Genomic DNA, 21,987 nt, shown 5'->3' with positions numbered 1-21,987 from the left:
TGAATTTCCTGACATTTAAAAAAATGCTTTTGCTACTTTGACTTGTGTATGGGATAATAATTGTAGGAGCTCAGTATCTGAAATGAGATACACCAAATCCTACATTTTCTGTCTACCTTCAGACAAAAGTATTTATCAGATTTTCATAATTCTTAGTTCACTCATCTTTATAATGGCCTTAATTAAATCTATAAGAAAGGGTTGTCATAAGGATAAATGTAATAATGCATTTAAAAATTATATCATAGTGATCATAGTGATGAATATATTAGCTTTCACAAATGCAGCTATTTTTATTAAAGTCGATTGAAAGGAAGCAGGTATTGGGCTTTGGGCACAGCAGGTTAAGCTGCAGCTCAGGAGGCCTGCATCTCACATCAGAAAGCGTGGTTGGAACCCTGCCACTCCAGGCTTCCTATCCAGCTTCCTGCTAAGGTGCCTAGGGGGCAGCAGATGATGGCTCAAGCACTTGGGCTCCTACCAGTCTTGTGACAGACTTTTTTTTTTTTTTTTTTTTTTTTTTGACAGGCAGAGTGGACAGTGAGAGAGAGAGAGAGAGAGAGAGAGAGAAAGGTCTTCCTTCCGTTGGTTCACCCCCCAATGGCCGCTGCTGCCGGCGCATTCCACTGATCCGAAGCCAGGAGCCAGGTGCTTCTCCTGGTCTCCCATAAGAGTACGGGCCCAAGCACTTGGGCCATCCTCCACTGCCTTCCTGGGCCACAGCAGAGAGCTGGACAGGAAGAGGGACAACCGGGACAGAATCTGGCTCCCCGACTAGGACTAGAACCCGGTGTGCCGGTGCCACAGGCGGAGGATTAGCCTATTGAGCCGTGGCGCTGGCTGTGACAAACTTTCATGGAGTTTCTGGCTCAGGACTTTGGCGTGGTCTAGCCTAGCCTGGCTGTTGTGGGCATTTGGGGAGTAAAACAGAAGATGGAAGACATCTGTCCATCTCTCCCTCTCTCTTCATCACTCTATCTTTCAAATAAAATCTATTATGTCTTGAAAAATCTGTTAGAAGATATTTTTTTTTTTATTTTTTGACAGGCAGAGTGGTCAGTGAGAGAGAGAGAGACAGAGAGAAAGGTCTTCCTTTGCCGTTGGTTCACCCTCCAATGGCCGCCGCGGTCAGTGCGCTGTGGCCGGTGCACCGCACTGATCTGATGGCAGGAGCCAGGAGCTTCTCCTGGTCCCCCGTGGGGTGCAGGGCCCAAGCACTTGGGCCATCCTCCACTGCACTCCCTGGCCACAGCAGAGAGCTGGCCTGGAAGAGGGGCAACTGGGACAGAATCCAGCACCCCAACCGGGACTAGAACCCGGTGTGCCGGCGCTAGGCGGAGGATTAGCCTAGTGAGCCGCAGCGCCGGCCCAGAAGATATTTTCTTATTATCTGAGATGGGCCTGTATGCCTGATTTAAACTCAAACAAAAGACATTTCAGCTTATTACAGAATGCTATGTAATGAACTAAATATTATGAACTTTTGATATTAAAAATTCAGCCTGATAAGATTTTAAACATTTAGTCCAAAGATAACATCATTAATTATACTTATTTTTTTAATATTTTTAGCATGGAAGTTGTGGATTCTGGATCACAGCCAGCGACCTGATTGTCTACATTATTTTGATAGGCTGAATGCCAGACATAATTCTTGATTTTGAAAATTTCCTCATGATAGATGGTGGACGTAGTCAGTACATGTTTTTAAGTAAATATTTTTCTTTATAATCATTCAGTCCTAAATTTCTGAGTAGGTCCTGTAAAAGCTTGTCACTTTCAGCCAGTCTCGGAATTTTCTAAAATTGCTTTCTGTTTTTTACATGCAGGATTGCGTTTGACCAGTGGCAGGAGTAATGGTGATGTTCTGGTTTTTCTGCCTGAATAGAAAAAGTAATACCTTCCCACTATCGTCCTGCGCATTCTCCATCTCATCCACTTTAGATAATGGAATGTCATTTCTTGTGGCACTGCGGATGCCTTTGTAGTTTAATCAAGCAGGCACATTCATTATACCTTTTTAATTTTCCCCCAGAATTGAAGTCTCAGTTTAAAATGGATACAGCATATGAGAGTTTATCTGATACCCTTTTAGAAAAAAGCTTTCTGAAATATGTAACTTTTAAAGGAGAAATCCCCTGCTCAAGTCATACATTAAAAGAATATCATACACAGATGGATTCTAACATAAATTCTAGACTTTTTTTTAACTGGCAAAGGAAAAAAATTAGAATCTGGTATACTTCTGTTTTAATTAAGATTGCTTTAGTTACAAATGAAAAGTAGATTCCAAACTGGGTTGAAGAAACGGGGCTTTTATTGACTTTCCTAGCCAGTTACACGGTTAGAGCAAGTTCCTCTACTGCTGGACTTAGCGCCAAGCTGAGTTGTGTTTTTCCACCTCTCATCTGCTCATGACTCTGGGGTCATCCTCTTATTATGAAGACTGTCTCGGGGTGGTGCTTACCATAAACAGCAATTGCTCCAGCTTTACTTTCTACCGGGTTAGGTGCCCATGCAGAAAAAGAAACATTTCTGTCCTAAGAATTACACAGATCCAGAGTTGACTTTTCTCTTTAACTGAGCCGTCCTGGGTCAGGTGACAGTTCCTAACCAGCTAGCTCTGAGTCAAGTCTTCTGCGTATCCCTGCAGTCTACAGGTAGATTCCATTCCACCTGATACCCATGGCCTGAGAACAACAGTGGAGAAGTTCTCCAGGGATATCTAAGGTGCATTTCCAGTTGCTCCATATTCTTACCAGCCGGCCATGGATTTAGTCCTTTTTTATTTTAGCCAACCTATTTGATGTGAAATAGTATCTTACTGTGGTTTTAATATGTATATTCATGATGACTAAGGATGTTCAGTTCTTGAGGGAGCTGAAGACATGCTACTGCAAAATATGTCACCTTGACATATCAACTATGTAAGCTTCCCTGTGTTTATGGAGCATTTGTGCATCTCCTATGGTAAAGTGTCTGAATTTCTGCCTCATTTTAAAAACTAGGATGTTTGTCTTTTATGGTTGGTTTGTAGGTTTTCTTTATGTATTGTGTATTAAATCTATGTCATATTTGTTACAAATATTTTAATTTAGTCTTCAGTTTCCATATTCATGTTAATAATGGTGTCTTTTGAGGAGCAGCCATTTTAAATATTCATATAATTTAATTAATCACTTTTAAAGTTTTCTGGTTACTGTTGTCTATGCCCTGTCCAAGAAATTTTTACTGAATCCATGCTCTGAAAGATAATATATTTTCTTTTGGAAGATTTATGATTCTGGATTTAATATATAAATATATGTCCCATGCCAAAATAAGTTTTTGTGATTAGTATGAGATAGTAGATGAGGTTCGCTGAGATGTGGTAGTTAGTACAGAATACAAAAAATACACACTAATTTATAAGAATGAAATGTACATATTATGATTTGATTATTGTTTATAGCTCTTGTCTGTATTCCTGTTCAACAGCAGTTTTTCTATTTTTCATTTGTTGAAAATTATGGTTGGGGGTACATTAAGCCTGTGATTATAAAGCAAGTTGAAATTATGTTATTGTAAAAATTAAACAAACAAAAAAAAAGAAAGTAAGGAGGGGGGTTGAGGGAGGGAAGAAAGTATGATTATCTTAGAATTGTATCAATGAAATACCTGAAATCTGCTTTTTTTGTATTAATAAAAATTTAAAAAAATGAGATGAGGTTTTCTTAATTTTTTTCTTTTTTTTTTTTTTTTTGTTTGTTTTCCCCATGCAGATAGCTAGTTGTGGTACAACATTTGTTAAAAAGGCTTTTGTTTGTTTACTGAATGAAACTGGCCCCTTGGTTGCAAATCCATTAGCTCTATGGATGTAATTCTACCCTATCTATTCTGTTCAAATAATGAAATGTTTATTTGTCTGCCATTGTACTGCACTATAGCTTTACAGTAGGCTTTTTTAAAGGAAGAAAGCTTCATTTATTTGTTCAAAAGGTAGAGTTACAGGGAGAAAGAGATGGAGGTCATCTATCTGCTGCTTCACTTCCCAATGGCAGCAATGGCCTGGGCTGTGCCAGGCCAAAGCCAAGAGCCAGTGGCTTCATCTGAGTCTCCCACATGGATGGTAGGAGCCCAAGTACTTGGGTCATCTTCTGCTGCCTTTCCAGGTGCATTAGCAGGGAGCTGGATTGGAAGTGGAGCAGCTGGGACATGGACTGGCACCCATACGAGATGCTGGTGTCATAGGTGGTGGCTTAACCAGTTGTACCACAACGTTGGCTCCAGTAGTAAGTCTTAAAATCCAGTGGTATCAGAGCTCTAAGTTTGTCCTATATTTTTCAAGACTGTTTTAGATACTTCAGATCCTTTATGACTCTATAAAAATTTTAGAATAAACTTGATGATTTCTCAAAAAGAAAACAAACAAAAAGACCTCTGATCCTTCACATCCCCTCCCACCCAGTCCAACACACAAAGCCATTGAAAGGCTTTCAACATGGGGTGGAGGGAATTCTATACTAGATGAAAGTTGGAAACGTTGATGGTTTTTATATCGCTGGATATTTTAATTGTCCAAATAGAATCCCTTGGGAAAGAGCAATATAATAGAAATTATGTTGAATCCTTAAATTCGACACAACAGGAATTATGTTGAATGTATACATCAGTTTGAAAGAACATGTATCATAGTGACCCATGAACTACTAGAGTTTTCTGTATATATAGGTCTTTGAAAGTTTCTCTCTGTTAGATCTTCTATGTGTTTCTCTGTTGTGTAACCTTTCTCATCTTAGGCTAGATCAGTGACTCTCAACATCAATGCTGTTGACATTTTAGACCTGACAAATCATCATGGGTTCTTCCTGTGCATAGTAGAACATTTTGCATCTTCCTGAACATGGTCTCTTCCAAGAGTGGCCTTCACATGTGACAACTAAAAGATTTTCAGATATTGTCAAATGTCTACTTTCGGGGGAAAACCACTTCTATTTGAGAACATATGCTACATTTATTCCTAGGTACTTGGTTTTGCAGCCTTAAATGAATGCATAAATATTTAACTTTTCAGTTAAAATGATTTATTGCTATTATGTTTACCTTGTGTTATGAAGTCTTATTAAGTTTATTTGTAGGATTTTTTGGATGGATTCTAAAGGCTTATCTACACATAAAATCATGTTATCTGAAGAAAAGAGTTTTTCTTCTTTTTCTAATATTTATATCTTTTATTTGCTTTTCTTATTGTACAGGCTCTGTAAAATTGTACAATGTCAAGTAGAAGTAGTGACAGTGGATAGCTTAGCCTTGTTCTTGAAACTTAAGGGAAAACCAAGATTTAACTTATTCCATTGACTATATTAGGCTGAAGTATTTTTATAGATGGCCTTCATCATGCTGAGGACGTTTTTTTAATTGCCTAGTTTGATGAGAAGTTTTATTATGAACACATGTTTAATTTTGCCAATTTTTTTCACCCTGAATCTATGGAGATGATCATATTTTTAGTAATACTGTCTTCTACTAATACAGAGAATTATATGGGTTGATCTTAGAACACTAAACCAAACTTTTGTTCTTTGAATAAAATTAAATTGATGATGATGTCTTATATTTTGTCTTTATTTTATTTATCTGAAAGGCAGAATTACAGAGAGAGGAGGAAGAGGGACAGAGGGAAGGAGAGAGAGAGAGAGAGATCTTCCATGGTTCATTCCTTAAGTGGCTACAACTGTCAGGACTAGCCCAGGATGAAACCAGGAGCCAGGAGTTTCTTCTGGGTCTCTCACATAGGTGCAGGGGCCCAAGGACTTGGGCCGTCCTGTACTGCTTTCCAAGGCGCATTAGCAAGGAGGTGAATTAGAAGTGGAGCAGCCGGGTCTTGAACCGGTGCCCATATGGGATGCTGGCGTCACAGGTGGAGGCTTAACATGCCATGCCACACGCTGGCCCCTTATACTTCTTTTATATTAATGGATACAATTAGCTAATATTTTTAAAGTTTTACATTTGTTTTCATTAGAAATATTAATCCTGTTTTTGTGATTATTTGTCAGGTTTTCATATTGTAGATATGCTGGCCTTGTAAAACAAGTTTGGAAATATTCTCTTCTCTCTTTACTAAAAAACTAGGTTGTAAGATTGGTATTATTTATTTCTTAAATGTTTGAATCTATCAGTGAAATATCTGAGCATTAAATAGTCTTTATAGAAAAATTTTAGGTGTGAATTCAATTTGTTTAATTGATATAGGAATATCTTCTAAATTCTCCAAATATTTTTGTGTCAATGTTTAAGGGAATTCATGCATTTCATCTGAGTTGTCAAATTTATTGACATTAAATTGTTCCCTTTATATAATATATGCTTATCATCCTTTTATTAAGTTATTAAGTCTCCTTTTTGATTTTATGTATTTATTGTGTGCATTAACCTTTCCATTAATCAATATTGCTTAAGGTACATAAATTCAAAAGAAATCTTTTAAAAGAAATTTTAGTTTTGTTGATTTTTTCTGTGTGTGTGCTTTTTATATTTCTTTCATGTTAATGTTGTTGCATTATCTTCTCCTAATTTATTTTTAGCTTGTTGTTAATTTTTAAGATAGAAGGTTAGTTCATTGTTTTGCACAATTATATTAAAATCTTTCGCAATTACTTTAAGTGTTAATATAAACCTTTTTCTGCTTTGAACATTGCTTTAGCTACATCATGAAAATGTATTTTTAAAATGTCATATATTTTTAATTTTTCCATATGTATGTTGTTATTTCTAATTTAACCATAATGGTCAAAAATATGTGTCAAAAACAAATACTTTGTTTTTATGTTATTCATTGAGATCATTTGAATCACCCACCAGATGGTCTAATTAGATGAGTGCTTCATGTACCTTTGAAAAGAGTGTATTTCCTCTTTTTGAGAGAGTTATTTATGTATTATTTTAAAGGCAGAGTTACAGAAAGAGAAGGAGAGAGAGGGAGAGCAAGAAAGACCTTCCATCTGCTGGTTCACTACCCAAATGGCATAAAATGGATGGTATCTATGACAAGATCAACACTAGCTGTCTCAGCAGAATATGGTATTGGGGCCACCAGATTTGGGGTTGAGGTTGCCTTTTGTTGAGAGCTCACTGAGTATGGGTCCTCTCTTCACTTCCTCCAACCAGGAGTGGAGGCCAAGGGGAGGCAGTCTTCCCTAGAGTTGTACCATCTTTGGATCTAACAGGGGGTACCCACTTGATTCCTACCAATTGTACAGGAAGGGGCACCCACTTGATTCCTACTGATTGTACAGGAAGTTCCTGGTTTTGTTTAATTTCTGCTCTTGGAGGTGTAGAGGCAAGGAAAATTCAACAGAAAGGATGTGTTCTTTCTTGCTTTGACCCACACTCTTGATAGTAACTGACAACTTTTTTACCCCCACCTTCTGCCCAACTCTGTTTAAGTCCTTGGTGAAGTTTTCCCTGATCCTCCTGAACTGAGTTGATTTCTTTGCTCTTTGAAGCCACACTACTTTTGTTCTGGCACTGATCAGAAATGAATACAATTTATTCATATGCATATTTATTTCTCTTTAAGAGTGTGTATAGTATAGAGCCGGTGCTGTAGCGTAGCAGGTGAAGCCTCTGCCTGCAGTGCCAGCATTCCATATGGGCACTGGTTCTAGTCCTGGCTGCTCCTATTCTGATCCAGCTCTCTACAATGGCCTGCGGGAGCAGTGGAAGATGGCTCAAGTGCTTGGGCCCCTGCACTGGCCTGGGAGACCTGAAAGATCAGTGCAGCTCCAGTCCTTGCAGCCATCTAGGGAGTGGACTAGTGGATGGAACACCTTTCTGTCTCTGCCTCTGTAACTCTGCCTTTCAAATAAATAAGTACATAAATAAATATTTTTTAAAAGAGTGCATAGTATCTTTTATTCTGACATCATCTCTCAGCACAATATTTGACAATAAGGATATTTGTTACATGAATCAAAAAAACTGGATGAAATTAATTTAAGATAAACTAATCTAATGGGAAGAATATAGGATAGAAACTAAAAAAAAGTTAGCTTTCTTTAGCTATGTTAACTCATTGCATTCGTGGAAGTCCTTTTTTTTTCAACTTTTATTTAATAAATATAAATTTCCAAAGTACAACTTTTGGATTATGGCAGCTTTCCCCCCCCATAACCTCCCTCCCACCTGCAACTATCCCATCTCCCACTCCCTCTCCCATCCTATTCTTCATCAAGATTCATTTTCAATTTTCTTCATATATAGAAGATCAACTTAGTATATACTAAGTAAAGATTTCAACAGTTTGAACCCACACAGAAACACAAAGTATAAAGTACTGTTTGAGTAGCAGTTTTACCATTAATTCACATAGTACAACACATTAGGGACAGAGATCCTACATGGGGAGTAGGTGCACAGTGATTCCCATTGTTGATTTAACAACTGACACTCTTATTTATGACATCAGTAATCACCAGAGGCTCTTGTCATGAGCGGCAAGGCTATGGCATCCTCTTGAGTTCACAAACTCTGATCTTATTTAGACAAGGCCATAGTCAAAGTGGAAGTTCTCTCCTCTTTTCAGAGAAAGGTACCTCCTTCTTTGATGGCCCATTCTTTCCACTGGGATTTCACTCACAGAGATCTTTCATTTAGGTCATTTTTTTTTGCCAGAGTGTCTTGGCATTCCATGCCTGAGAAACTCTCATGGGCTTTTTAGCCAGATCCGAATGCCTTAAGGGCTGATTCTGAGGCCAGAGTGCTGTTTAGGGCATTTGTGACTCTATGAGTCTGCTGTGTATCCCGCTTCCCATGTTGGATTGTTCCTCCTTTTTAATTCTATCAGTTAGTATTAGTAGACACTAGTCTTGTTTATGTGACCCCTTTGACACTTAATCCTATCATTATGATCAATTATGAACTGAAGTTGATCACCTTGACTAAGTGAGATGACATTGGTACATGCCACCTTGATGGGATTGAATTGGAATCCCCTGGTCGTGCAACTCGTTTAACCTCTATGCATTTTAGTTTCCTGATCTGTACAAATAAAGGTGCTGGTTGATCTCTAACATCCCCTCTGACATCTGCGCTCTGTGATTCAGTCTTTTGTGCCTCATGTTTGACCTTGCCAGCTGGGTATTCATTATTCGTATAAAGAGCTGTGATACATTTCTAGGAACAGAAGATCAAAGTGATAGTTGGCAATAAGACTTTTGTTCAAGCATTAAGGGCTAATTAGGAAATCTGACTATAAATATGTGAATACTTTCCAAAGCTACCGGATTTCTCACATTGACTTACAAACAGACAGCAATATAATTTATCATCCTTTGATTTAAGTAGAATTCATACAGCAAACTTGGGGTCTACTGAGTTACCTTGGCTAAAAAAGCTTTATAGCACTAAGTCAATTATAATCTATGATTTCCTGGAATGGTTTCAAAGCTTATGCACATACTGTTAACCTGTGTCATTAAATAGTAATTCCCTTTCCACATTTTGTATTAAAAAAAAAAATCTTTGGTTGCTAGGAGCCAGTTCTCAGAACAGCATGATTTCAGATGAATTAAATAGCAGCAGTAGCTCTAGCATTATGAAAATGATGTTTACAAATGATTGAATTGTTCTTGAATTGCTTCCACAAAGAGCTATACTAGCTGATAAAACAAGGACCTTTCTATTATCAAAATCATGCTATCTCCTCAAGCTGACTATATAAAGGCAATAGTTGATTTTATTTTATACAAGCAGATGGATAAAACAACAGTATATTTTATGCAAACTAACCTAAGACTGCAAATAATATTCTCAGCAATATGTCAATGTTATCAGCCAACAGATTTATAAGGTGTACATGAGCATGGTGAGGGCAACAAACATCTCACTACAAAACAGGGACAAGGGCTGCAGATTTGTATTATTTACACAGCCTTCCATGCGTTGGTCAGTCTAGTCTGGAGAGTAACAAGGGCAATTCAGGTCATGAGTTTTATGCTTAATGAGTTATTACCACAATTCTGGGTGAACATGGTTAAAAAAAAAAACACTGTGGAATTTTCCCAGCTAAAAAAAATTGCTATAATTATATTCAAATGATTATTGAGGCTTTAAAATGACTCCCTGTTAAAAATTAAAAAGATAACTTGTCTTTGGGTAAAGAATGCCATTATGTAAATACTAGGTATGGGCTATATTCAGTTTTAGATCTGAAAAGTGATTATTCTTTCAAAAAACAGAGAACATAACCATTTTTTTATTTTTGGTGTGAGGTCACTATCAACGTGCTAAACCCTTAAAAATGTTTTGTTCTGAAATGGTTCCAGGAAAATAAAGCATTTGTTCTTTTTTTTTTTCTTTTTTTGTGACAGGCAGAGTGGACAGTGAGAGAGAGAGAGAGAGAGAAAGGTCTTCCTTTGCCATTGGTTCACCCTCCAATGGCCGCTGCGGCCGGCGCACCGCGCTGATCCGATGGCAGGAGCCAGGTGCTTCTCCTGGTCTCCCATGGGGTGCAGGGCCCAAGCACCTGGGCCATCCTCCACTGCACTCCCTGGCCACAGCAGAGAGCTGGCCTGGAAGAGGGGCAACCGGAACAGAATCCGGTGTGCCGGCGCCGCAAGGCAGAGGATTAGCCTAGTGAGCTGCGGCGCCGGCCAGCATTCGTTCTTAGTAATGATCAAGTTAACCAAGGCCATGTGTCAGTATGGAAACACTGACACACCTCACCTGTTGTAAGAGAATCGATATTATGAGCGGAGTTACACAGGGTCAACAGCAACCTCAGGTTCTCTTGACTTGTGGAGCCCGTGATGTATTAGTTGTCTACTGTGGTCAGAACTAACTATGAAAAACTGAGTGGCTTGAGACAACACAAGCTGTTATCTCACAGTTCTTGAAGTCAGAACTCCAAATTGGGTTTCACAGAGTCACAATCAAGGTGCTGCTTCCTTCTGGAGGGCCTGGAGGAATATCGATTTCCTTGTCTTTCCAGCTCCTGGAGGCTACCTGAGTCTCTCTGCAACTCTGTCTCTGAAATACATACACACATACACACATACATAGATCTTTAAAAAAACAAGTCTATCTTATAAGATTTTCATCCCCAGCATTGGACACTAAGATAATCACAGGCACATAACAGATCCTGTGTGTGTTCACATGACTACATTTCATATTCCAGTATATGGATATCCTAGTGGGACATCTATAGAAATGAAATATAGAACTTGGTGTTTTGGAGCTTCCATTTGACATAGCATGTGAAGATGTACATATCCTACTCTACCAAAACCATCGAAATACATTTTGGATTATGTTGTGACTTAGTCACTTAGGATTTTTGTTAAAGTGTTCCTTACATCTTCACATCATAAGCAAGTTCATGCCATTGCAATCCAAAATGAAATTGAAATTATATGCCGTAAAGGATTTGGACAGGCTGAGTGATACCTTCAAAACAACATTTCATACTAACTTGCTCTCACTGACAACTTTGTGAGGTTTGGGGATTTTTAAGGGATCCAAGAAGGCAAGGAGATGGCCACTTAAAGTAGAAACAACTTTAGAGGGACAGACAAGGTGGGTAAAGAAGAGAGCGGGAGTTTAGCCTGCCTGGACAGAGGGCAGGGGCGTTGAAACATTGTACTCCGAGGTCAGGCGGAGGCCTGAAGCTGCCTGTGGGGGGCAGTGCAGAGCAGCAGTGGACCCTGCTAAGGTGGTGGCCAGAGGCGGGGAGATGTGCCTAAAGGCTGCCTGGGAGGTTTACAGTGCGTTGTCTTAGCAATCCGGGTGTCCCAATGAGGAGCTTTCCCAAGCAATGAACTGTCCACTTGCCTTTAGATTATCTGTCTGTGCCTTTTCATCAGGCCTGGGGGTTCAGGCCCCACTGGCCCAACAGGTTCCAACAAAGCTAATGGCTTCACGTTTTCCTGTGGTAATTAGGGAGTCAATACTCTCCCACTTTTAATAGTTATAAATTCTATAATATTTGGGGGTATCTGTCTGTGTGTGTTTGTACATTTTACATAAAACAGAAAGCTGCCATGAACAAATCTAAGAATGTTTGAATAATGTTAATAAGATCTGCTGCATTAATGTTCATTTCTTCTCCCACCGAGATATTTTCCTTTTAATTTTTAAGATTTTTTTAATTTATTGGAAGGACAGAGTTACAGAGAGAGGTGGGGAGAGATACAGAGATCGTCCATCTGCTTGGCTCACTCCCTAGATGGCCATAACGGCCAGAGCCAAGCCAGGCCAAAGCCAGGATCCAGGAGCTTCGTGCGGTCTCCTGCCCAAGTTCTTGGGCCACCTTCTGCGGCTTCTCCCAGGCACATCAGCAGGGACTTGAGCTGGTGCTCCTATGGGATGCTGGTGTTGCAGGCAGCAGCTTAACCCGTTATGCCTCCACGCTGGCCCCGAGAACATTTTCTACAAAGAAAGGAATCTTCAAGTTTATTTTCAGTTCTTTATTTTTGCAGAGAGTCACAGCCTTGGTTAAACGACTGTAACACATCTCTGGTATCCAAGATTTCAATTCCTGGGCAGATTTGCTTCTTGAACACTAGATAATATTTTCTTTTGATGAAGTGATGAGATAAATCTGAGTCACTATCGTAGGAGTCATAAGCGACATTCATTAAGTAGATTGCTGCGGTTACACTGAATGGAGAGCAACTCCAGAAAAAAAAAAAGTGTTCTCAATTTATCACTAAATATCATTAAAAGTTTGGGCAATATTCTATCAAAAATGTCTTCAAATGTGACTACAGATGATAAAACATTTGAGTAATATGATTTCAAAAGTTAGAAAAATTACAGACCTGATAGAATCTTTTTATTATTACTTGTTCCGTTTAGTATTTTTTGGTCATATGCTTATTTAAGGCACTGCTTAAGGGGCCGGTGCTGTGGCACAGTAGGTTAATCCTCAGCCTGCGGCTCCGGCATTCCATAAGGGAACCGGTTCTAGTCCCAGCTGCTCCTCTTCCAACACAGCTCTCTGCTATGGCCTGGGAAAGCAGTAGAAGATGACCCAAGTGCTTGGGCCCCTGCACCTGCGTGAGAGACCTGGAAGATGCTCCTGGTTTCAGATTAGCTCAGCTCCGGCCATTGCAGCCATTTGGGGGATGAATCAGTGGATAGAATACCTCTTTCTTTGTCTCTTCCTCTCACTGTCTGTTTATCTACCTCTCAAATAAATAAATAAAAATACCTTAAAAAAATAAACCACTGCTTAGCATTCACCACACTAGACACTGGAAAATCAATGATGAACACACCACAGTTTTGCTCTGAAATCACTGTTTGGATGAAAAATCTATTAAAGATAGTAGAATAAAGCAAAGCCATGACAAATTCCATGAAATAGTTTAAAATATATATATAAAGTGCAGTCCCTGGGATCAGAGATTGAAGCATAATCTTAATTTTACAATGTTGATGAGATCTTTCAAGACAAGATTATATCTTGCTGCAGCACACTGTTTTACAAAGAGCAGGATTGGGATCCTGCAAATCATTTACCTTTTTTAACCTTAGAGGTAACACTGAAAATAGCAACCATCAACTTCTATGAAGTATGTACTATGTATCAGTTCTTCACATACGGCCTTTCATTTCATCCTTACAGCAACTCTGTAAGCTAAGTACTAATAGTATTGTTCCTGTTTTTCAGATGAGGGGCCAAGTTCACAGCTAAATAGCAAAGAGATTCAAATTGAGTCAGATTTTAATCCAGAGGCTGTGCTCATAACTGTTACACTCTAGGGTCTCTCAAGCAAGAATTTAATAAGCAGTGGCAATGATGATGATGACCGGCTGTCTTAATTCAACATTTGGATTTCACAAGCCATGCACAGATAAATATTACACTTTTTATGTTTTAGAAGACCAAATAGTATATTTTACTGATTGGAATGATTTGATTTATATAGTTCCTTTCAGTCTTTTCTCATCTTTTTCTACTGCCTTTTTCTTCCTCGTTCACAAACAGGAAGTAATTCAGGTCTGTTTGAAAAGCTTTCTACTTGTATCATCATAAAGGAGATGCTTGGCAGTTGGTAAGTTTCCTCTAGGGGCCATGAAACAAGAAGGGGCTAGAAGACAGATACTGCCCACATTGGAGACTTCTGAGGCATTAGGTCGGCTCAAAATTCCTGCTTTCTGTATTAACCACAAACTCTCCGACCCCTAAAGAGAGCCAAGTCTCAAAGTAGGTTATATGTATGTGGGTCTGCCATACACAGCACATCTCCATTTTATATTCCAGCTTATATGACATTTTCTATAGAGCCATACCTTACAGAACTATAGATCTGGGGGTTTATTTGCTGCAAATTACACTTACTCAAAGACATCTGGTTAAAAACATTCCACAGACACATCCTCCTTCTAGCAAATACTATCCATCCAGAGTTTATTCAGAAGAGCAGAGGAATTGCTGCCCAGGGTCATCCGTCCTGTTGCATTTCCCAAGGGCTCTCTTCCAGTTTATTAGAGGAAAATAAAGGAAAGGATCATAGACTAGCAATCTAGTTTCTTCCACTTCATGATGTCTACAAATCTTCCAGTGTTCTTGTAAGCACTGAATGAGACAATGCAAGAAGTGTGCCTGGCACACTGTTAGTGAACAATATATGATTTAACTGTCTTTTCTCCATATGTGTATACACACATAACTTTATCAGTTTTATTTTTAATTTATTTACTTGAGAGGCACAGGGAGAGAGAGAGAGAGAGATCCCATTTGATGGTTTGCTCCCTAAATGTCCACAATGACCAAGGCTGGGCCAGGCTAAAGCAAGGAGCTATAACTCAATAAAGCCAGGTCCCCCACCTGGGTGGGCAGAGACCCAGCTATTTGAGCCATCACTATTACATTCAGTGTCTACACAAACAGGATGCCAGAGGCCAAAGCCAGAGGCAGAGCCAGAGCCAGCTATGTGACTCAAGTGCTTCAGTGTGTGATGCAGACATCTTAACTGGTGGCTTAACCACTGGGCTAAAGGCTTGCCCCTTGGTATCAGATTTAATGTATGTTAGTGAAGAACTATGTAAAAATATCATAGAGTACAAAATTCAAAAGATATGAAGTGAGCATGCAGCAAAAGTAAATCTCTCTGCTACCCCAAGGTAGCCCAGTATCTAGTTCTTGTCCCTAGAGGAGACCCCTGGGACTAGTTTCACATTGATTCTGTGGCTGTGGAGATATTTGAAACACTTACAAATGGCTCGGTTTAAAAAAAATTCATGTTTAATCTCTTGGGAATTCAACAGGGACGAGGAGTTTCAAATGGTAAGTATATGCATTGTGAATGATGGAGGTAAAATGAGCACAGATGCCTCCATTGTCCTATTCTCTCTTCAATAATTTGCTCTGGTCATTTACTCAGTTTCTCTGATTTCAGCTACACTACAAAGTTTTACTGAATGCTTATCTGTGGGGCCCCTCAACTGTGCCGCTTTAGAATTTGTCCTGTACCTCCACACAGTCTTAGTCATGGTGCCAGGAATCTGCCCTAATGAGAAACTTACTGTGAGGCTCTCAGATTAATCATATCAGTTTCTTTTATCCAGTTGCCAGATTTGCTACCAAGAGATTTTTCACACTAGGGAAACAATCAGAATCTTGGAAAATGCAATCGAGGGAAGGCCATTTCCTTAGAAGAGAGTGAGACTTATACATCCTGTGAAATGAAGGTTTCCTAAATTGTGGTAAAAACTGGATTGAGGCTATTGGTTTACGGTTATTGGAATGATCTTCATAACTCCTGGGATAATTCCTTCTTGGGCTCATTAGGCAATCCTCAATCTGGTACAGAGAGAGAATGAAGCATCTGACTTGATTTAATTTAAAAACTCCAAAAAGGCTTCCCCCCTAACCAGGTACACACTGGGAGGGAAATTCTCTTTTGTGTCTTGTAGCTAACAAAATTAAATTTCAGCCGCAGGCTTAGCAAGCGTGTTTCTCAGTTTCCCATGGAGTTTAATCACTGAAGATGATATGTGACTTCCAGGTAACATGGTGGAATAGCGCATGTTTGTTTAACAACCGTACCTGAATGTTGAATGGAAGGGAAATATCCACATACAAGTAAATTAATGAAAACAAAAAGTGAACAAAGTAAAGCAAGCAAAAACACCCAACATAGCAAAAAAAGGGGAGGATAAGCTTTTTCTACATTGAAATTAGAGAGAAGGGGCAGACATTTGGTGCAGCGGTGAAGACGTAGGTTAGGGTGCCTGGCTCTGGTACCCAGCTTGGGCTTAGGACTTCAGCTTCCTGCTGTTGCAGACCCTGGAGGGCAGCAGGTGATGGCTCAAGTGGTTGGGTTCTTGCCACCACGTGTGTTCTGCAGTCATTTGGGGAGCGAACTGGATGACGGGCAGTCACTCTGTCTCTCAAATCAATGTGATTTTTAAAAATTAAAAAAAAGTTGGAGCTGGCGCTGTGGCAACCAGGTTAAGTCACTGCCTGCAGTGCTAGCATCCCATGTGGGCACCAGTTCAAGTCTCTGCTGCTCCACTTCTGATCCTGCTCCCTGCTAATATGCCTGGGAAAGCAGTGGAAGATGGCTTGATTGCTTGGGCTCCTGCACCCACATGGGAGTCCTGGAAGAAGCTCCTGGCTCCTGGCTTCAGTCTGGCCCAGCTCCAGCTGTTGCAGTCATTTGGAGAGTGAACTAGTAGATGAAAGGTCTCTCTGTCTCTCCATCTCTCTCTGTAACTCTGCCTTTCAAATAAAATAAAATGTCTTTAAAAAACATTTAAAGAATAGGGAACAATTAAAATTTCCTACAAATATCCTTAACAATGTTGCTTTACAGGAAATAATTAAGACCAGATCACAACGACCAGGACTGGGCCAGGACAGAGTCAGGAGTCAGGAGCTCAATCCATGTCTACCACGTGGGAAGCAGAGGCTGAAGTACTTGAGGCATCTTCTGCTGCTTTCCCAGGTGCATTAGCAGGGAGCTGCATTGGAAGCAAACCAGCTGAGACTGGAACCGACACTCCAATATGGGAAGCTGGAGTTGCAGGTGGCAGTTTAACGCTCTGGACCACAAAGCCGGCCATGCCATTGACTTCTGGGGGAGATCCCCAAATACTTTTCCTCTTAAGGAGACTTCCATGCTTTTTCTTTTCATTATGTTTCATGTTCTTCCTTACACAGTTATTTCTGTTTGGAACTTCCATCTTCTTAAGGAGGAAGCCATGTCATAAGCATTTATCCCCCACATCGCCTAGTATAGTTGTTTGCATATAATAACCGACCTGTGATTGCTGGTGAAGCCATAGTCTGAGTTTGAAAATGAAAGCATGTGGACAGGAAAAGCCTTGAACTCCTGGAAAACATTTTTCTCTGAAAGGTGCAAGTGTCATTGCACATAGCAGGGACTATCTTTCAAGGTCCTGGAATTAGTCATTGTGAAGCACATGAATTCTTCAGTTCCATTAGAATTTCCCAGGCCTGTAGCATAGTAAATATAACTCTTAACCTTGACCCTTTATTGCAGCTCAAATGGCTTGAGAGTTGTCTCTCAAATATTTAATTATCTTACATGAATTGCTTCACTGTTTATCAGTGTATTGCTGTATATCATTATATGCTTTGGACAAGGTCATATAAAAGTTATTTTGTATGTTTTCTGATCAAATCATTATTTTGGTTTGTGATTCTTTATCTGTATAATTAATAAGAGAAAATAAACCGTAGAACATAGAAATGGTTCATAGTACACAGTTCAAATTATTTTTTCTATCATTTTCTGCTAGATCAGTGATTTCCAAATTGCTCAGGTGCATCTGGGATTTTGCACAATTGACAAAGTAAATGCAAGTTAATAGAAGGGCCTTGGGACTGAGAACCAAGGGAGCCAGAGGTAATAACTCAGCTTTAAGCATCTTCCTTCTTTTTTCTTACTTTCTCTCTTTTTCTTTCTCTTTCTCTTTCTTCTCTTTCTCTTTCTCTTTCTCTTTCTCTTTCTCTTTCTCTTTCTCTCTCTCTCTCTCTCTCTCTCTCTCTCTCCTTAAGATGTATTTATTTCTTTATTTGAAAGGCAGAGCAACAGAGACAGAGGGAGAGGCACAGGCAGGCTCACTCCTGAAATGGCAATAACAGTTGGCCCTGGGCCAGGCTGAAGTCAGGAGCCCAGAACTCTGTCTGGGTCTCTCACATGGGTGGCAGAGGCCCAAGCTCTTGATCCACTTCATGCTGTCTCCAAGGCACATTAGCAGGTAGCGGGATTTGAAACAGAGTAGCTGGGACTGGAATCAATGCTTCAATGTGGGATGCCTGTATCACAGGCAGTGGCTTAACCCACTGCCCGACAGCGCCTGCCCCACTTTAAAATCATTTGCCTTCTTGATTTTCAAGTCTACTTTTAATTCACACCACTGGACCCTCTCTTTCCTTAGCTTCCTTGTAAGAACTGTGCTGTGAAACTCACTCTTCTGAGAACTATGTAACCAGGTGTACACACACCTTCTGACGTAAGAATTCTCTTCCAGGTGTAGCAGATGATGAGACAGGTCAGAGAGGCCCATTTTCCAGGCCGGTTCTCCATGTCCACATCACCAGTTCGCTCCCATCTTCAGGGCCCATCATGTGCCATCATTTCTTGGACTTCTCTCCAATCCATCCCTGTGTCATCATTTGTTCTTGATTATATTATATTTTCCTTCTAGAATTTAAAGTGTTTGCATTATCTCCCTGGACATCTGAGATTAACTAAATGGCAAAATTTTTACTATACATGTTTTTTCCTCCCTCTCAACCTGTTATTTTGATGTCAGTCATGAAATAAATGAAAAAATACTCCCTATGGACTAAATTCCTGCTTAAAATTTGCCTGAAATGATTGGAAAAGGTAAACATAAATATGTTATAAATATTTATAAATTTCAATATCCACCTATATTCAAATAGATTTTATGCAATTATCTGTTATATTTGATTTATCTTTCTTGAAGCATAAAATAATCATCTATCTTCATTATTGACCATGCCCTAACACAAGAGTCCATATGCCTTTAGTCTTTTTTTTAATTATTTTTTAATGTTTCTTTTTTTTATTTGTAAGGCAGAGTTACAGATAGAGAGAGGGAGAGACAGAGAGAAGGATCTTCCATCTGCTGGTTCACTCCCAAAATGGCCACCATGGTTGGAGCTGCTCTAATCCAAAGCCAGGAGCCGGGAGCTTCCCCCGGGTCTCCCACGCAGGTGTAGGGGCCCAAGGACTTGAGCCATCTTCTACTGTTTTCCCAGGCCATAGCAGAGAGTTGGATTGGAAGTGGAGCAGCTGGGACTTGAATTGGTGCCCATATGGGATGCCAGCACTGCAGGCGGAGACCTAGCCCACTACGCCACAGGGCTGGCCCAATGCCTATAGTCTTTCAGAGTGATCTTCTCTCAGAAATAACAACCAATGCTATCCCATAATATGCTGAACATAATTATAATAATGTCATCAAAAACATTTTACAATTCCCCAGAGACATGGGAATCATTTTTAATTATTCTATGAGTGTTGTCTATAATCCCTGAACAGTTTTTCAAAGTAGCTACTTCTTTTTTTATTTATTTTTTTAGCAGCTACTTCTAATACATACAGAAACAGAGGGTCAAGGGGGTATTGTAATTTTCCCATGTCTACCTCAATAAAAACTGAAGTTATTGTTTGAAGCCAGTAGATTCTGATTACTTTCTTTCTTTCTTTTTTTAAATTTTTATTTATTTGAAAGAGTTAGAGAGAGAAAGACAGACAGAGAAAGAGAGGTCTTCCATCCACTGGTTCACTCCCCAAACAGCCATAATGGTTGGAGCTGAGCCGATCTGAAGCCAGGATCCAGGAGCTTCTTCCAGGTCTCCGTTGTGAGTGCTGGGGCCCATCGCTTTCCCAGGCCGTAGCAGGGTGCTGGATTGGAAGTGGAGCAGCTGGGATTGAACTGGCACCCATATGGGATGCCAGCCCTGCAGGCTGGAGCTTTAACCCACTGTTCTACAGGGCTGGCCCCTGGATTCTGATTTCAAAGCCTCTAATCTTTCCTATGTGTAACTCCTTTTTCTTGATATTATATAATTTTAAAAACTATCATATGGTATAAAATAGTCAATAGGCACTTTTTTTCCCTAAAGGACATCAATACTCGAGGTTAAATATATTGTTTGTTTGTTTGTTTTTTTAAAGGAAATATATTGGAGCCAGCGAAGCGGGTAAAGCTGCCGTCTGTAGTGCCAGCATCCCATATGGGCCCTGGTTCAAGTCCTTTCTGTTTCATTTCCAATCCAGTTCTCTGCTAAGGCCAAGGAAAGCAGTGGAAGATGGCCCAATTCCTTGGGCCCCTGCATCTGCATGGGAGACCAGGAAGAAGCTCCTGGCTCTTGGCTTCAGATCAGCATAGTTCTGGCCATTGTGGCCAACTGGGGAGTTAACCAGCAGATGGGAGACTCGCTCTTTCTCTCTCTCTCTGCCTCTCCTTCTCTCTCTGTGTAACACTGAGTTTCAAATAAATAAATAAATCTTTTTAAAAAAGTAACTGTATGAACTTCAAAGGCAAAGAGAAGGAGAGAAAGACAAATAGACGTGGGGTTGGAGTAGGGTGCACGTTAGTAGGAAGCCAGACTGGAAGCAGAGCTCGGACTTGAACTCAGAAACTCTAAAATGGCATGAGGACATCCAAGCCAAATTGTATCCTAACCATTGACCCAAATACCCATGCAATGTTTTGCTTTTTTCCCTGTGTTTTCTAGACTTCATTAAACTTTTTGATGATGTTTTAAACTGAGGGAAAAATAGGTAGAAGAGAATGTAACATGGAAACCTTCAAAGAGAACCATGTAGATCTTTCATTCAAGTAATACTAACTTGCAAAGTTTATTTTATTTGTAGACACAATTATTTTTCTGACACTACAGTTTTGTATCTGTCTTATATCAGCTGATAAATCCCTAACATATTGGATAATTAAATGATTATTTCACACTGTATGCTCTATAACTATTAACTTTTCAATTTTTTTGTGTGTTTTGCTAAGAAAAAAACTTCAAATAATTGATTAAACACATAGGTGTAGGCTGCATTAAATGAATGAAATTTGAGAAAATAAATTCTCCTCTCATTGTAAGGTACTACAGCCAACAAACTATAGTTAGATTTATTTATTTTAAGGAAACTCCCCAGGAATAGCTTATCCTAGATCCTGCTTATGAGCTAGTTCACTGATTAATTTTAACAAGCCAGGAAACCACAGATTGTGAAAACTGAAGTAGATAAAGTATAATCACAGAAACTCTGCCTTGTTCACTAGATAGTGTGGTGGTGACAGAACTGTTGCTAACTGATAAGCACTATCAAAAAAGCAGTGCAGAGAGTGAAAATTGGTCTGTGGCAACAGAGAAATGCTGATTCTAAACTGTTGGTCCAAGTTGCTTAGATATAACCCTCTGTAAAATAGAGAAAATCAATTTATGCGAGTATTAAAGGTTGGCAGATGTGCCTTGGGAACATCTCACCTTATGGGTTATAATCCTGAGCTCCACAAGCAACATTTCTCTATATGACACTTCCAGAATCACCAGGAAAGGATTAAGCTGTTCATCTCAGCTGCCCGTTTATTAGGCCAAGATAATATTAACTTCTTTTAAAATAAACAAACTGGAGTTCATGTTTATAAACTATGCTATGGTCAGAGGATCTGCTCATCCTAGAATCTTCTAGGTTAATCCTGGATAGATGTTCCTTGTATCATTTCTATTTTTGACTAGATGTTTAGATTATAGAAATGGGATGTTTTTAGGAACTAAAGATTCTGGGTAAAATTGGAAAAGAAATGTAACCGTGGATAAGCAGCAGTCTCACCAGGGACTGAACGTATTTTGAGGCCAGGGCTAACTCTGGCAGCTGGGATGGTGTTGGGGGAGGGATTTGGGGAGTGACCCGGAAGATGGGAGTTCCCTGACTCTGTATTTCAAATATATTAAAAATAAACAAATAAATAAAATAT

The sequence above is a fragment of the Oryctolagus cuniculus genome, chromosome 8 (genome assembly GCF_051225735.1).
Source record: "Oryctolagus cuniculus isolate XC-2025 breed Fujian yellow rabbit chromosome 8, ASM5122573v1, whole genome shotgun sequence".
Lineage (NCBI taxonomy): Eukaryota > Metazoa > Chordata > Mammalia > Lagomorpha > Leporidae > Oryctolagus > Oryctolagus cuniculus.
This window is presented reverse-complemented; position numbering follows the sequence as displayed.